Raw genomic sequence first — 16,951 nt, forward strand, 5'->3', positions numbered from 1 at the left:
CTTTATGATTTGAAACAAAAACTTAGGCGACTTTTTGTTATAGTCTAAAGCTTCTTGCTTTAGTGAGCATTTCTATGGACTTTAAGACTGGCCTTTTCAGTCTTCTAAGTCTCTGTAGCCCTTAGGAGAGGAAATCAAATTATCTAAAATTAAAATACTGTAATTTGTTATATGCTTAGAACTTACTATGTTGCAGGCATCCAAATCCCATGATTAACAGCACAAAGTCCCTTCTCTTGTCAAGTTTACACAAGAGTGGGAAATTGTGCTATGGAGGGAACTTCTAACTTCCTGAATTGTAGGAAGAGTAAAAAGAGTACAAGAGAGGGAATGGAGGGGGGGGAGAGATGGGGGGAGAGAGAGAGAGAGAGAGAGAGAGAGAGAGAGAGAGAGAGAGAGAGAGATCAGAGCAGGGCCTGACTGTATTAGTCTCTTTTCTTTGACTATAACAAAGTTCCCGAGACTAGGTAACATGCAATAAATAGATTTTATTAAGCTCCTCATTGCAATGGCTAGAAAGTCTGAATATAATGATGGTGTTGGCTTGGTGAGGATCATCATATTGGGGTCACACAGAAAAAGGAACAAGTATTCACACAGTATGATTCACAGCAAGAGATTCTGAGGTCAGGCTTGGTCTTATGCAACTCACTGGGGTCCCACCAAAAAAAGATGTTTATCCTGTTTAAGAACATGGGTTTCGGTGGCCTAATCACTTGTCCCTGGACCCCATACTGGAATCCAACCTTCTAGCATTTTGGGCTATACTGTGACCATACCTATACTGCAGCATTGCTCAGAGTGGCAGTTACTTAGGCTCAATTCTGAATGAGCCCCCTTTAGAGAGAGAAGACATTCAGTCTGAAAGCTTGGCATGGTCTGGCAAGGTGTTACATGTCATGAAGTTGAGAGACAAATGGTGTGATCAACCCCGGCTTGAGTTGGGACAGGTGGCTGATTAGGCAGGATGAGGGACTTGAACTTTCTCTGTGTAAATGCCCCTTCCACAGAGAGCTGATTCTTCATCAGTGAGGCTAAAAAGGTAGTCTACATGAAACAACTCTTTCTCTACTCACAGATGAGAAATTCTGGCCCTTAATAATGTCTAGTTCGTGCTATTCAATTTTATATTCTACTGTGTTGGAAGAAGTGCAAGACCTGGAAATGGGTGAGAAATAAACCACTCCCATTTGTTTAGCTGTGGTGGTGGTCTTTCCCTGGGGAATGCAATGTGTACCCTGAGTGTGGGACCAGCTTGATTCATCTCCATGCCCATCCTGGTTCTTGATGAGCATGGTGCCGTATGTGAAACTTCAGAAGGGAACACTCAAGGATTTGCAATGGCCCCTGGGAAGCCTGCTGTTGTGGAATGAACTTTTAAATGGAAATGTCAAGTGTTTAGCACAATAGCTATCATATGGTAAGTGCATAACGAATGGTACTTTTCTATTTGCTTGTGTTTGTTTGTTTTTACAACTACATCACCGGGAGTATTTGTCATGGACTCTAACACTGACTCAATCATGCTGTTCCCCTGTTGAAATCTTTCGATTCTCACACTGCTTGGAGAGTGAGTGAAAAAATCTACAGAGAATTCTAGATTTTGTAATGGCCATATAGAGTTGTTGGGTTTCTAACCAGGGTAAGAAAAGGACTTGAAACAGTTAAAAAATGGCCTGGCACATTTGAGCTACAAGGTTTTTATATCACTCCTGTTTTCCCATTGCTTGGAAGAAGAGACTTGTGATTTTATGAAGCTTCCTTCTGTGTTTCCTTCCAGGGGGGAGCAGCAGGGTGGAAGAATTGTCCTGCACATTTGCAGACTCCAGACCGATCAATGAGCAGGCTCTGAGATCTGTACTATATGGCCACATACTTGTCTTCCTTTGTGCCTTTCCCATTCTTAGTGTGCATTGCATAGGAAAGATTTTCCAGGACTTTCTGTATGGCTTGCCCCAGAAGTCTCAAACCACCTGCAGGTTTAGTAAACAGGAGTAAATGACCAAGGAAGTCTACCTTGTGTTTTGAAAGTCACAAATAATTAGAAGCCAAGAAGTCACAGTGAAGGCATTTCCTTGCTTAAATAATGTTCTAGAGAATAGACAGGTGATTCAGAAATTGCTAACAGGATTGAAAATGCCTTTTGGGCACAGTGAGACTAGGTGGCTTGGTGATCTCAGAGTGGGACTTAGTATCTAGGTTTCTTCTTTCTGTGTTACTCAGTTTCTTTGTTACTCAGTTTCTTTGTTACTTGGTTTCTTTGTTATTTGGTTTCTTTGTTACTCAGTTTCTTTGTTTCTTTCTTTGCTTCTGCTTCAAACTTCAGGCCTTGTGCAGTGCTTCACAAACACCCCACCACTGAGCTATATTCCCAGTCCCACCATTCTTTTATTTTAGCTTTTTTCTTTCCTTATTGAAAGGTTGTCAAGCCTATAAGCCTTTCCTAGGTGGTCACTCTTATCTGTAGTGACTCCTGGGAATGGGTAGAAATAACTTCTTATACTGGCAGGCAGCTCTCCCTTTCCATGCTGAGAGGAAGCCAGACCCTCTGAGGACATTATACCTCTTCATCCTCCCCACCCCCCAAAATAGAAGGCTTGGCTCCCAGAGGCTGGGCACAGTGAGCTCCTTTTTTAATTGGCAGAAATCTCCTCTAACTCCTAGTGATGTGTGGTGTCTGTTTCCAGAGGGCTTTCATTATGAGTTCTTAGGGCTCTAAACCAGACTCTAAATCACTGAGGAACAGGCTTCATAGGATGAAGAATTCGACGGGAATAGAAAGTAGAATTCTCCCAGAATAGATCTTATCCCTTTAAAATAACCATAACCTACTACATGATGAATTAATTACAAATGTGCTTCAACTTTTAAATAACATGCAGTTTTAAGAGATTTAAGCCAGGTAATCTAAGCTATATCAGATGCAATTGTAAACAAAGGAAGAACAAGAAATTTCTGGGTACCATTTAGGGTGCTAAATTAGTCAGAATTTTTACCATAAGAACGGGGATGCTCACTGATCTCATTGGCAATGGGACCTGGGAGAATGGAGCCTAGAAAGGATGTGGACCATAGTCTTGTGCAATGAGGGCTTTCTCCAGAGCTTTGAACATTTCAGACTCTGAAGAATCACATGAATAAAGTGTACAGTCACAAGACAAGGTGCATGTGGCAAAAAACATGTTTTTTCATAGAGGCACATAAACAAATAACGATACCCAGTTGTAATGAATAATCTGAAGTCAGCTCACTCCTATCCGATACACCTAGGAGAGGCACAATAGCACATTCCAAGAACAATCCCTTGCTTTGAAGAACTGAGGCCATAAGTCCTTGTCTTATTTTCTTTGAGTTTTCTCACAAGCACTTACAATTCTCTTCACATAACTCCGTTCTTGGACTGTGTTCTGAGAAAGGGACATTTACTTAGGATTTATATGCATCCCCAACCTTCTACCCCTCTGCCTATTGAAATTTATACAGATGTGACATAAGCCTGTCTTGAGAAGAGGTTTGTCTACTTTAGAAGTTTCTTACAGGTGGCAAAAAGTTTTAACACCACACACACACACACACACACACACGAGTTTTATCTGGAAATCTGTGTTGTTGTTCATAATAAGCTATGAAGGAAGCCATAGAAGATGTTTTATGCTTTTATGATTAAGAGCACAAAACCAAAACTACCCAGCACAAGGGCCTTAATTGTCCTGTAGGTGTGAGTTTGGTGCCACCTTGTGGCCGATTGTCAGATCAGACACACAACATTAAAGGAAACAACACCCCAAGGCAACTAATACTAAAATTATGCCCTGCAAATTAGATTAGGAGGAGAGGTTGGGGGAGGTGGTGGTGGAGGAGGAAAAGGAGGAGGAGGAAGAGGAGGAGAGGAAGAGGAGGAGGAGGAGAATGACACTGTGGAAAATTGTGGGTGCTTGTGTCCACAATAAGACAAGGCCACTTGCTTCCCAGAATTACAGAGATGAACACATCCAGCAGGACAATGAGTAAGGGTTTCTGTCTACAATATATTATCACACCATTACATTCATTTAGAGCGAAGTCTGTCAACATATACCTTTTACATAATTATGTGTGGCTGTGTGTCCATGTGTGTAGTTGTGTCTGCCCTGGCAGTGTGGTAGTCAGAGCACACCCTTGTGCAGGAAGTTCTGCTCTGTCGTAGGCTGTGGGGGATGAACTTAGATCAACGTTCGGCTTGTGTGGCAAGCATCTCTGCCCATCGAACCATCTAATCAGCCCCAGGATCATCTTTTCAATGGTAATACTTAATGTTGCCTTTATGAGAATAGTAGACATATAAAAGAAGGCAGTCTTGTGAAAATAGCTTGACTAAAATGTAGATACTATATAAATTATGCCTTTTATACTTTGAATTAATAAGGTGATGAGGTAAAAATTTAATTTTTAAAGTGTTTAAAAGGTACTTTTGAGAAGTTCGCAGTGCACCCCGCCCCCCAACTCTACCTATGTCCCCTCTATACATTCCCATATTCATGGCTTCTTATCTGTAACTGTTGTTTTACACACATGCGTGTGCGCGCGCGCACACACACACACACACACGCGCGCACACATACACATACACACACATGCATGCATGCACGCACACCCACATACACACATACCCACATACACACACACCCACACGCACACACACACATGCGCACACATGCATGCACGTGCACACACACACGCATACAGACACATGCACACACACACACACACACACGCACACACACAGCTGTTTGTATGTACTGCTGCTGAGTCTGTTTAGTGGCGCTCATGTGTGTATTTGTTTAGGGCCGACCCAGTTGGACTGGGTAGCCTATAGGTGCTTGTTCCTGAAGGACATTGTCTCTTCCTCTTTCAGCTGCTGTCACTTGCCTATAGCTCTTCATGTAGGTCTAGGCCATTGTGTGATCTCTTCTTCACACTGGCATGTCAACTGGTGGTGGTGTTGGAGAGGCCCTATTTGGGATAACACATTTTTGATATGTAGCTTCTGAGTAAAATCACATATGGGAGCCACACTGTCTCATCTCAAATTCCCAGGATCCCTGGCTCTTACAATCTTTCCTCCCCTTCTTCTGCAATTCTTTAAGCCTTAGGTAGGAGTTATATCATGAGAGCATCAGTAAGGGTTGGTCATTTCACGGTCAGTCATTCTCTACGTTTGTACCAGTTTCTGGTTTCTGTAATGGTATCTGCTGCAAAAGGAAGCTTTGTTGAAAGGTGAAAACTAAGCCCCCCTCCCATCTCTATATCTGTGCTGTGTTGCATGTATGTATGTATGTATGTATGTATGTATGTATGTTATGTATGCATTGAGAGAGCGTGTGTATACTTGCATGCACTGTATGTTTGTAGGGTTAGAGAATAACTCTGGGGAGATGGTGAGCTTTTCTGTGAGTGTGCTGGGGCTAGAACACAGGGCCGTGCAAACGCCAGGCAAGTGCTCCACCTCTCAGCCCTAAGCTATGACTTTTGACTTATTTTGTCCACTTTTGTACCAGCCTTCAAGGCATAGGGAATGAGCTTTTGTTTGTCTGTTTATCATTGTTTATGTGAGTGTGTGTTCATACATACATGTGGAAATCAGAAGACAGCTTTTGGGACATTGGTTCTCTCCTTCCACTTGGGGTTTCAGGAGTCAAACTTAAGTTGTCAGGCTTACAGGGCATGGGTTTTGCTTGCTGAGCCCCTGCCTGGCTTAACTGTGCTCACTTTGCCCTGGGGAAGAATAGGTTAGAGGCTTGCCCAGGACCAGTCCTCATGGTATCCTAGAATAATTAGAACCTAGTTTTTGTAGGAGGCCAGGGTAAGACATGGACTTTGCTAGGCTGATGGGGGCTTTAGACTTGGCGTGCTTAAAGAGGGTGGAGACTGGGGATGGGGATGGAGAGGAAAAGGAGAGTTGCCATGCAGCCAGACAGTGCAGCAGACAAAGGAAAATCTCTTTAATTCTTTCCGAAAGCTAAATTGAACCCTGGAAAATCGTCTCCCTGATTAAACCTTTCTAAAGGAGGTTCCTTTTACACACACAGCAAAGCCCAAACACATTTAAGTGGCTTCCTGATCTTTGAGGACCTGGCTCTGTGCCTTCTCGTCAAGCAAACATAACTCCAGCAACACCAAGTTGCTCTGGGCACAACCTCCCAGTTTCCTTTTTAACTCTCTGCTGTAGCCCAAGCTGTGCCTGTGACCTTGTTTACTCTTCCTCAACATCCACAGATTCTTTTTATAAGGCTCCTCTTAGGAGATTGCCCCCCAAATGCTTCTTGATGCTTCCTTCCTGTCCTCCAGTACTCTGGGGTGTGCACACTGCACACACCCATGATGCCACGTGATGATCTGGATGCCCCAGGTTTCCTTATTAAACAACAATATCTAGAAGAGGGAGTCCTGCATGCTAGTTTTCCTTTTGTTCTATAAAGGATTTGATCTATATCTGGTTCCTACCGTAGCTGACAAGGCCTGAATTGAGGCCAGTTCAGAAGGTGTGTGGGGGATCAGTGGGAGAAATGAGGACACAGGCTTCTAAAGCTCCCCCATGACATCACTGGTATCTGTTCTCTGGGCACGAGGCACTTCCTGCAGCTTCTCCCATCAGCCTTACTTTGTCTCCGGGCACACACACACTCCTTCCATGTGGTGAAGCTCCCTGTTCATTGTACAGCGTCAAGAGGGAGGCAGGGAGGGTTTCTCTTCAGTCTCACGGAGTGTTTTAGGGAATGATCTTGACTGTGTGGCTCTTGAACAGTTGCTGTCCTGGCACTTTGTGTGTGTTATGTAGCTGGTCTGTGTGGTACTTTTCTTGTCTGTGTTTATCATAGAGTTCTACTGGTTGTTTTTGTTTTCTTAAAAATAATTTCATACAAAACAGAGATTGATCCAGGAGGCTCTCTTGAGAGAGGGAAGGGCTGTAAAGGTTCAGCTGTTCTGACACAAAAATAGATTTACTTTTGTAGGGCTTTTCCCCTACTTGTCCTCTAGGCACATGGTCCTCTGATTCTCTTCTTTAAAGGGCTGGCTTTGGTGGTCCAGGCAAGAATGGTTAGTTGTAAGCAATTGTATTCTGACCATAGCATGGGCACATGAAGTAGATATCATGTGAATGTAGAGCTTGGTGAAGTATTATATACACACCACCATCATCCAAGTCCGCATGGTGAAGTATTATATACACACCACCATCATCCAAGTCCACAGACACACCACCATCACCCAAGTCTGCATGGTGAAGTATTATATACACACCACCATCATCCAAGTCCACAGACACACCACCATCACCCAAGTCTGCATGGTGAAGTATTATATACACACCACCATCATCCAAGTCCAAGACACACCACCATCATCCAAGTCCACATGGTGAAGTATTATATACACACCACCATCATCCAAGTCCACAGAGGACTCTAGACCCTCCATCCCTTTCCCCCTTGCCAACCTGTTCTCTCCTCAGAGCCAGCTGGTACCTGACTCCAGGGTAATCTTGGCCTTTCTTAAACACCTCATTTACTGTCTAAGGATACATTCATAAGCAGTGCAGCTAACCTGCCCGATTTTGAACTTTATTCCAGTGGGGTCACATAGTCTTACGTTTGGAGTGTGGTACCTTTCATACAACACTGTGACATTCGTGTGTAGCTCTGCTTCAGATGCCCACTGTCCTGTCACATAAACAAGCTCACCTCGTTGTCTCCTTCTGCCGTGTGCTGAGAGTGAGCATCTGGCTTGGCTGCAGGCTTTGGCCATCATGCACGATGTCCCTTCTAGTTTCCCAGCTCTCATGCTTTGGGGCACACGGAATGCACTTCAGAAGCTCTTGGGAATGTCGTAAGTGTATCTTCACCATTAGTTAAGACGTCAAACATTTTCAAAACAGGTTACCGATTTACTATCAGTATTCCTCCATCATCTAACCCCCAGTTTTTTCAAACGGTGGAGACCAAAGATGAATTGAATCACAGCTGCTCTTTGTTTTGGAGCTGGAGTTACAGGCAGTCATGAGCCATGAGACATTGTGAACTCAGACCTTCTATAAGAGTGGCCAGGGCTCTTAACTGCCCTTTACTAATTGCTTGTTCAACGTAAGATGCTTTATTGATAGCACAACAGGTCACTGGCATGGCCAAACACCGGCATCCACAATGTTCCCGATGAAGATTCCTGAGGATAAGGAAGGAGCTTACCTCAGGGAGTTTGACTGCCATGACCACACTTCTTAATGCTTCATTGAAAATGTTACCTACGCTCTTATAAGTTCTCTATGGTGTGTGTGCATCTCTCTCTCTCAGTCTAGCTCTGATACCAGGTGTCTCCCTTGATTCCTATCCGTATGTATGTATGTATGTATGTATGTATGTATGTATGTATGTATGTATGTATGTTTTGAGACAGTTAGAGCTCATTGACTTGGCTAGGCTAGCTGGCAAACAGCTCCAGGGGTCTGCTTGATTCTGTTCCCAGCCCAAGAAGGGGGAGATAGACATGTGTCACTGTGGGTTTGGGAACGCAAACTCAGGTCCTTGCTTTCATGCAGGCCCTTTAGCAACTGAATCATCCCTCTAGCCCCATGTGGTTTTCTAAAAGAAGTTAGAGCAATAAATGGTATTTGTCAGCATCTTTCCCCTAATTTTTTATTATCAATAAAGGTGAAATTCATAAGTTACTTTAATTTCCCAAGTCCTCAGTTCTGTCTACAGGGACATCTCCTCCCTTCTCAGCCACATTTGATGGAGGCTTTACAAGTCACCATAGAATAGCAGCATTTCTCCCCACCTCTCACTAGTCATTGCAGCTAATGGGATTAAGATCCCAGCTGTCTTTTTACCCAGGCCCGGCGTGGCATGGACTCTGCATGTCTCTTCCTCTGTGCTCGACTACAGAGCTTATCTATGTGCTGGATACCAGTCTGTAATCACACTGGATGGAAATTATGATCCTCGTTTCATAGGGCAGGGGCTCGAACCCACACCCAGTGTCTCTGGCTTCCATGTTCTTGCTATTCACTGTGCTATGCGTCCCAGCCTCTCTGGGTTCCCTTACCTGGACTCATTTCAGCCAGGATTTTACACAGAGTGCCTTTCGTTTTGTCTAGTGGGGTTTTGTTGAGACAGGGTTTCTCTGTGTAGCTCTGGTTGTCCTGGGACTCACTCCATAGACCAGGCTGACCTTGACGTCCTCTGCCTCTGCCTCCTGAGTGCTGGGATTGACGACCATCTCTTCCTCTGTATATTCACAGGTTAGGAAGGTTTCACCAGTCATGCATGGAGCTGATCCTACGAGCAGAGGTTCCTTTTGTGTGTGGTGTTCTCCCCTACACCCTTCTATGTCTTATTAACATTTCGTTCTCTTCAGAACTCAGAGTCAGTGCATTCGTTTGAACTTTTTACAGACTATGAGAGATCCTTTTGGCACTCACTTATGTCACCTGTGGACTCTTTCACTCCCCTAACTTTCTGGAAGTTTCTGGTGAGTGGAGCTCTCTCACACTGCAAACACAGTGTTTGTGCACAGACTGGGAGGATACCTCAGAGCAGAGACAATGCTTCCCGTTGTTCCCTTACCCTGAACCACTCCTGGGCACATACCAAAAGATGCTTCAACATATAACAAAGGCACATGCTCCACTATGTTCATAGCAGCCTTATTTATAATAGCCAGAAGCTGGAAAGAACCCAGATGCCCTTCAACAGAGGAATGGATATAGCAAGTGTGGTACGTCTACCCAGTGGAGTACTACTCAGCTATCAAAAACAATGACTTCATGAAATTCTTAGGCAAATGAATGGAACTAGAAAATATTCTGAGTGAGGTAATCCAATCACGAAAAAACACACATGGTATGCACTCACTGATAAGTGGATACTATCCCAAAAGCTCATGTTACCCAAGATACAATCCACAGACCACATGAAGTTCAAGAAGAAGGATGATCAAAGTGCAGATGTTTCAGTCCTTCTTAGGAGAACAAAAATATTCATAGGAGGGAATATGGAGACAAGGTTTGGAGCAGAGACTGAAGGAAAGGCCATCCAGAGACTGCCCCACCTGGGGATCCAGCCCATATACATAAGCCACCAAACCCAGACAATACTGCTGATGCCAAGAAGTGCATGCTGACAGGAGACTTATATCTCTATCTCCTGAGAGGCTCTGCCCAAGCCTGACAAATATAGAGGTGAATTCTTGCAGCCAACCACTGGACTGAGAATAGGGTCCCCAATGGAAAAGTTAGAGTAAGGATTGAAGGAGCTGAAGGGGTTTCCAATCCCAGAAGAATGATAATATCAACCAACCAGAACTCCCAGGGACTAAACCACCATTCAAAGAGTATGCATGGACAGACCTATGGCTCCAGGTGCATGTGTAGCAGAGGATGGCCTTGTTGGGCATCAATGAGAGGAGAGGCCCTTGGTCCTGCCAAGACTCAATGCCCCAGTGTAGGGAAATGTCGGGGCAGGGAGGCAGGAAGGGGTGGGTGGTTGGGGGAAACACTCTCCTAGAAGCAGAGGGATGGGGTGGGATGTGGGTTTATGGACAAGAAACCAGGAAAGGGGGATAACATTTGAAATGTAAATAAAAAACATCCAATTAAAAAAAGAGCCCTAAACCAAGGACTCACTTCTAACTATCATTTAAATGACTCTTTGGTCTAGTGATGGATTGGTTTGGTTTTTTAATATGCATTTTCAGTTCTAAGGCTACTTTCTGTCAAGCTTAGCCTTATAGTTTTCAAGGCTTAATCAACTCCAAGCACTCTGGCCATAGGATCAGCTCCATGCATGACTGGTGAAACTTTTCTAACCTGCGGATTTACCGAGGAAGAGGTGGCTTAAGAAGACTGCTCCGGCCTGAGTCTGCATAACTGGATTAGGTTTGTTCCCATCGGTGTTTAGCATCCCCACCCCCTCCAGTGCATTCCTTTCTTACTGTGGAAGTGTGACAGTATCTTCTTCCCTGTGGTATTAGCCAGCTTTCTATCACCACGGTAAAATATCCTAGGCAGTTAACTTGACCGGAGGAAAGGCTTGTTGCGGTCCGCCCCTTTACTGGTCTCAGTCCATCTCCCTCCGTACCTGTGGTGAGGCAGAAGAGCATGGTGAGGGGTGTGGTGGAAGCAGATACTCACTTCCTGTTGGTCAGAAAGCAAGATGAGAAAGGAGGGGCTGGGTCCTGTCATCCCCTACAACGGCCTATCAATTGGTGCCCTACCGATGACCTGATTTCCTTTCACTAGATCTGTCCTTGTAATGGTTCCACTGCCTCTCAGGGTTCAAGACAGTGACACACAGACTTTAGGGGCAGTTCAAGCTCCAAACTATAGCACCTTCCTGACCCAGAGATTTCTACAAAGAGGTGACGTATATTCTAGAGTACTTGGAAAACCAGGGGATGATAGGATCAATCAAACTTTGCCAAAGTTCTTTCTCAATAATCCTGTCTGCCTCCATCTGTCTGGAAGACTTTATGTGTCAGGGATGTGAACTTCATATTCCCAGTCTCCAACCCTGCCCACCAGCCCCCAAGTTGGAGGTTTCCCTTCTTCAGGCAGTAGGCTCTGGTGGAGCAGTTTCCTTTGTGAGCAGGCAAGGAGAGAGCACCCTGGGCTCATTTGTACAAGGCCAATTTCTTTCAATCCACTGCAGGAAGAACTGGGGACTCCAAAGATGGGCCCCTTCTGGACATTTTAAATGTTGTTTCTTTAAAAATCAAGAAACACAATAGTAATAACTTCTGCTTTATTCCTGCCGTTTATAGATTGGACCCAGGAAGGAGGTCAGCAATAGTTTATCCAGACCAGCTATTTACAGATGAATGGATAAAAAGAATATCATTGAGAATAATGGTGAGATCTGGGCGGCAGAAGTCTGACTGTGTTGTGGTAACAGCCAGGGGCTCTGACACGAGATCTGGCAAAAGATGCAGATGAGAACAGGCCACCTTCCTTTGGCTCCTTTGGAGGAAACGAGATAGTATGGGTGCTATATCACAAACCAGTATAGTCCACCTCAGTCAGACCTTCAAATCTCCTGGAAGTTATAAAGTCGTGTAAATTAATGACATGTGTCGAATATCCGATAATTACTTATATAGGCCGTTTTTTGGAAAGCTATTTTGAAAAAAAAAAAAAGCACTGTGTTAAATGATTGCAATTGTTACACATTTAGTGTAACTCGATTTGCTTCTGATTTAAATTCCAAATGAAGCTGGGTTAAAACAAAGAGTAGGGTTGGGATATACGTGACTCCATGGTCGAGCACCCGCTCAGCGTACAGGAGTCCTGTGCTCCATTCCTGGTATGGGGGGAGAAAAGGCCAAGCAAATAAAATAAAATAAAATGAATGGCGAACACTCTCAACATCACCACGGCAAAACTGCACATTGAACTGCTCATCACAAAATATTTTAAACATCAAACGTTTACGTCTCACATTACAATTTGTAAAAAAAAAAAAAAAAAAGAAAAAAAGATATTTCTTTTAACCGTGTCAGGATCTAAAGCGACCTTGAGTTGGAAAATAAACAAATGACTGGGAGGGGTGGGGCGCAGCGGGAAGAACGGGGATGCCGCTGAACTCGGGTGCTTGTGGACTTGTCCCTTGATCTGTCCCAGCACGTTACCCCGATTACTTTCCAGATGCCTATGGCTGGGCCGAGTCCATCTGAGGTGGTCTTCAGAGATGTTTCTGTACTTTCCCAGACTCCAAACTTAGGTTTCTTTCTCCCTGCCCCCCACCTCTTCTCTCCGTCTTTCAGTTAAATGTCATAGGCTAACAAAAAAGCTCAGATTTTGAAACTGGACTTGCTGGTGTTAAAATAATTTCTAAAATCTGTCTTTCCTTCCCAGTCCCCGCTCCCAGAATATTGACTCTGAGACTAATTAGTTATTAAATGCTTCGGCCATTGCTTCGGCCATAGCTTCGGCTCCGAACTTATTTAACCCGTTTAAGTATTCTGTGTTTACCACTTGGTTAGTTACCTCTCCTCAGGTCCGGCTCACTTCTTTCTTGGCCTCTTCTCAGCGTCTCTCTGAGTTTCTATGTCAGTCCCTCCGTCAGTCTTCCATCACGTGTCCCCTCGAGTCTTCGGCAGCTTTCTGTGGGTCTCTCTTTTATTGACTCACTATTTCCCAGAATCCTCTCTCTTCCGGCCAGTGTCCCACCGCCTATTTCCTGCTTCAGCTCATTGGCCATCAGCTTTTTTTTATTGACAGGTGGTGTTTATAAGAGATGCTCGCTACATGCTGGGCTCCAATCTGCCTTTTACTCTTGAGTTTATTTGACTTCTCTCCGCCCCATTTTATTTTTTTTTTTTGTCTATGAAATGGGGGTAATAATACTTTAATAAAAAAATAGTATCTGTTTCTTAGATTAGATGGAAGGATCAAACGGGAGGACTCTAGCATGGGCCTTGGTAAGTGTTAGTTGAAGCATGGCTGTTACTGTCTCCTCTATCACCGCATTCTTTTCCGTCCTTATTTTTATGCCTCTGCGAAGACCCTTCCAAGAATTTCTTCTAAACTTGCACTGTTCTCTAGCCCAGGTGCGGGGTATTCTCCCGGTTTCAGCTCAGTTTCAGTGTGCGTACATACCACGCACACCTTCATTACCTGTGATGTGCACAGCTTCTGGCAGATACTGAGGTGAGATGCCTAAGTTCATAGGGTCTGCATCTAGCAGATAGAGAATTAGCTATTAGGGTGGAAGGAAGACTTACATGGTATGGGGTTACACAGCCAGGGCTCAGACCCACCCCACAAGAACACGAGAGCGTCCTGAGGGGCACATTCAAGCCAAAGCATGAGTAGGACCTTAAACACGCAACCTACTCCCATCTTCTCTGTGGAGCTTTTCCCAGTCATCTTCATTCTTGTCAACCCATGACCTAAATTATATTAGCATTTTATTTCTGGTTCAGGGCTAGCCTGCCCAGATGCCCATGCAGGATCGGAGCTTCCTGGAGGATACTGTTCAAATCAACCTTCAGTTAGTGGGGTTTTTGTTTGTTTGTTTTGCTCCCCCCTTTTGGAGCTAAATACATCCCTGAATGAGAATACATTTTACAAGGGAATTCTCCTTACTCATGCTTGACTCATTTGAGCCTAGCTTTTCTTCTTGCCCGCTGCTGACTCAATTCTGCCATCTGCAAATTGGAAGGCTTGGATAAGGGTCTTTCAGATTAGGGTCTCTGTGAATCCCTCCAGTCTGGAGATGGACATGGGTTGTGAGGGTAGCAGTGTGAGTGCTGTGTATAGTAGTGACATGGAAATATGGGTACAATATCCCCTGGTGCTTTTATGTTTCGGCTGGCTGGTCAGGTGGTAGAGTTGTATAATGGTACCCTCTTTGTGTGTTCTTCAGGCTCTAAGATAAGCATTATGGGATATGGGATATCTCTTCATATAAAAGAATCCACAATCATTAGCCATAGGTTTGACTGACTAACTAATCCAAAAGAAAGCTGGAATGCAGAGAAAGACATCATGGAGGTCTTGAGGAATCAGTGCAAGTGAGGAGATTTCACACAGAGGAAAAGCGTACAGGAGAGAGGCAGCGAGTATCAGAGTATGATCTGACGCAGCCCCTAGCCCACTGCTTCCTAGGAAGCAGAGTGTCCGTGGAACAAAGAGCAGTGAGTCACTATCGGGCTGCCATTTCTACCAAAGGAAATGATTTTAAGAACTGGCCATGTAGAATAGCAGGTGGGTCCCCTCTAGCCAAAAATGGCTAAAACCATTAGAAATGTGTGACCTTGAGTTCAGAAAGAAATATGGAATTCAGACCTATTCTTACTCTCACGTTTGCATGTACCAGATTCATACACAATTCAAGGTGATTTTAGAAGACAGATCCAGAGAAAGTACAGCTTGGCAAAAAGCTGCCCCTTGAACCTGATCTATGCTGGTTGATTGGTTTATTTTAGCAGAGTTAGTGAGTTAAGACAGTTCATTGGCTGAAGTCAGAGCATGCACAGGGGCAGGGTTGAAGTGTGTGGCTTTTGCAGGGCATCAGTTTAGATTTTTGCTGGGTTCTCTTCCCTACCAGCCTCCATGCTTCCTCAGTAAATGGGATTCCTGAAGGTTTTGGATGCTCTTTGATGGTCCTGAGTAACCCTTTCTCTTCCATTGACTTGTATTCTACTTCTAACTGCCTCAGTGATGCAGGTGATTGCCTGCAGCAATGGGTAAGACTCTTACTCCTTGATCCACAGAGCCGCTGAAATAGGAGTGAAGAATGAGACTGTTTGTCTTGAAGCTTGGCTGTGGATGGACAGAGTTCTTAAGAGGAGCACATAAGAAGAGCCAGTCATAATAAGACATCTTTATTTTGTAATCCAATTCAAGAATACATACACATATTGAAGTGCTTATCTGATAGATGCATGATGGGTAAGAGCTCAAGATGAATCATTGACTAGAGTCAGGTGAAATGATTATAATGAATGCTCACCTAGACTAGTATTGGTGACACACAGGCAATGCATAGATTACATCTTAAAATGGAGGCATTTATTAATTGAGCAAATATTCATCGAGCATCTATTAGGTATGTTACATTGTTATCAGGACTGGATATGATACTTTGGGCAAATAGTCAACTTCTTGCACTCCTAGAACTCGTGGTATAGTTAGAATATGAACACACACAGTAAACATGGATGAGATGAGGAGGAAGGGTCTAGGAAGACATCCCTGGGGAGGTGACATTTGAACAAAGAACTGAATAACGGTTATCATCTAGGGGAAGGAGACTTCAGGTAGAAGGAAGGGTAAAGGCTCCAGTGGCTAGGCGGGAGTTTGCTCAGCAGGCTGGAGGAGCAGCAAGGTGGCTGGAAAGTGAAGGTGAGTGCTGTGGCTCATCTAGGTTCTACAACTTAGCGTGAACTCATGTCTTGACACTTCCTGTGGTAACTCTGGGCAGACACACGCCTGTTTTGAAGGAGGTTGATTTGAGGAGATCCTTGAAGGACCATTGAGTCTGAGCATGACTGTGATCTTCAGACTGTTGAGGGTACACTGCTCTTGCCTTTCTCTTCGATAGACTAGGATGAGTCACAGAGGTCCTGATAGTCATCACACCAGCATGCTCTGTCCTCACCACCACTGAACTACTCCATTAGTCATCCTTTCACACTGCTTCTGCTTTCTGACCTCTTTCTACAGGATTAAAATAGCCAACATCAGTACCCAGTGCCCAATTGTTTGTGGACAGTAACTACGGGGAGTGACTCATCACATGTGGGGTTGGGTAGGATGGGCTGGTTGATTAGTTGTGTCTAGGACAGGCAGCTACTGAGGATAGGACACCTGCAAAACCATCGATTCCAAGACGTTATCTTTCATGGAAATGGGAGGAAGACATGTTTTCCAGTCAGCAGAGCATTAGTGCAGAGGGGACAGGTGAATCTTGATATTTCAGAATTCTGTGATTAATATTTTTTTCCACAGTGCTTTTAACTTCCCCCAAAATGAGATGAGTTCTAACTCCGCAAAGGGCTATCTGTCATTAGTACTTCTTAGGTTGTTAGCTAGTGGAGGACCATTGATCAGTGATTACGGTGTTTGTCATCTGTTTTGTAACTGTCCTGCATCGAGAATGATCCATGGTAATGCTTCCAGTTTAAAATGAGGGAGTTTATTAGGCACAGAGCAGGCAAATGTGGAGGACTAAGTCTCAGTCAGCACATATGGACAAGCAGATAGTGAAACACTGTCAAATCAGACTCTTTAAACCTTCAGTGGAAATGATAGACTGTAGCTCTTCAGTTGAGATAACAAAAGTAACCACATTAAATCTGGCCCCCAAACATCTGGTGGAAATGGCTGGGGAAGCCCCATTGAAACAATAATGCTGAAGTTCTGCATTGTGAGAGTCCCGGGGGCAGCAGCTCCTCTCCAGATGAGTTTTTTTTTTGG

The 16,951-nt window shown here is 44.2% G+C and overlaps 1 protein-coding gene and 1 long non-coding RNA gene across 35 annotated transcripts in view; one reads left to right on the top strand and one right to left on the bottom strand.

Moving 5' to 3' along the window:
- LOC108348452 (uncharacterized) overlaps nucleotides 1-13,155 on the bottom strand; it is a 54,442-nt gene extending 41,287 nt beyond the window's left edge. For 4 of the 6 annotated variants that reach the window (XR_010058543.1, XR_005494741.2, XR_010058541.1 and 1 more), the window contains exons 1-2: nucleotides 13,016-13,155; nucleotides 10,966-11,111 (exon numbers count right to left, since the gene is read on the bottom strand). This is a non-coding gene — a long non-coding RNA (uncharacterized LOC108348452). Of the gene's footprint in view, nucleotides 1-1,684; nucleotides 9,312-10,965; nucleotides 11,112-13,015 lie in introns of those variants that run through there. The other 2 variants (XR_010058542.1, XR_005494742.2) reach the window with 2 other exon arrangements.
- Nucleotides 1-16,951, top strand: part of Erc2 (ELKS/RAB6-interacting/CAST family member 2) — an 860,860-nt gene that overhangs the window by 112,130 nt on the left and 731,779 nt on the right. The gene's annotated exons all lie outside the window — the stretch shown is intronic.

This window comes from Rattus norvegicus, chromosome 16 (assembly GCF_036323735.1).
Source record: "Rattus norvegicus strain BN/NHsdMcwi chromosome 16, GRCr8, whole genome shotgun sequence".
NCBI lineage: Eukaryota > Metazoa > Chordata > Mammalia > Rodentia > Muridae > Rattus > Rattus norvegicus.